Source organism: Triticum aestivum, chromosome 6B (assembly GCF_018294505.1).
Source record: "Triticum aestivum cultivar Chinese Spring chromosome 6B, IWGSC CS RefSeq v2.1, whole genome shotgun sequence".
NCBI classification, from domain to species: Eukaryota; Viridiplantae; Streptophyta; class Magnoliopsida; order Poales; family Poaceae; genus Triticum; species Triticum aestivum.
The window spans coordinates 129,611,131-129,612,210 of record NC_057810.1 but is presented as its reverse complement, the minus strand read 5'-3'; the positions used below and the strand labels follow the sequence as shown (position 1 = coordinate 129,612,210).

At 34.0% G+C, this 1,080-nt stretch overlaps 1 non-coding gene across 1 annotated transcript; it reads left to right on the top strand.

The window, feature by feature from the left end:
* Positions 1–724: 724 nt before the first annotated feature.
* On the top strand, positions 725–795 carry TRNAC-GCA (transfer RNA cysteine (anticodon GCA)). Its single transcript has one exon. It is a non-coding gene; the product is annotated as a tRNA-Cys (tRNA).
* Positions 796–1,080: the final 285 nt, after the last annotated feature.

Here is a 1,080-nt window from a genome sequence, read left to right as displayed (position 1 = left end):
AATGTTCTTTAAAAAGGACACACATCCTAACACTTATGCTGACTTGATGACTTAGATGTGCAACACGAAGTAACGTTTTTCTTCAATCAATGAAGACTAACCCTCTAAGTGTGAAGAAATTAATGAAGAAATTGATTCTCAGAACCCTACGACAATTGTACGCGGTGTCTGAAATCAGCTTTCTTGTATGGTGGGTTACGCCACCAACCAAAGTTGAAAATCTTCAATTTGAGTTTTTTTATTTTTGAAATTCCTCAGTTTTTCAAATTCTTCAACTTTGCATTGTCTTCATTTCTTTCGTCGTTGTTCTTCATTGACTATATATATATATATATATATATATATATATATATATATATATATATATATATCTTGCTTATTAACATCTCAGAAATATTCCGCCATAGTTAGGGCAGTTAAACCAACTCTCATACGAGCTCCGGTGGTTCATTTGGCCATAGACTAGAGCTACCTTTGATTCCTCAATATTTTTTTCATTAATTACTCCGGATTCCTTCATTTCCATATAAAGATCATTTCCTTCACGAGTCCGTTCCCCTACTCCACCGAAATCCATTTTTTTTCACAAAGAAAATAAAAGACTATTTCGAAAAAAGATTGGAAAAAAGTAAGTAGAATTATATTCAAAATAAAAGAAAGAGGCTTTTCGTAAGAAAACGTGGATGAATACTTGCTGTTTTCTAGATTTTTGATCGGATTTTTTGGCGGCATGGCCAAGCGGCAAGGCAGGGGACTGCAAATCCTTTATCCCCAGTTCAAATCTGGGTGCCGCCTGATCAATAAAATACTTAGGTTTTTTTTATAGTGTTGATCGAATTCGATAAATTTTTACTTCGCATAAGTTCGGACAAGAGAGTAACTGGGCCTTATATATATATATTTGAGTTTTAATGTCCTCTATAGCATTCACTTATTGTTAATTCTTCAAGTTGACTTTTCTGCTAAGTGAATGTGATCGGACCCTTCCCCCTCTATGCTAAACTCAACCTAGTCTATTAACAAATTCTTCATATGCGTTCTATTTGAAACTCGTTCAAATTCTTCATTGTGTCCTTGTCA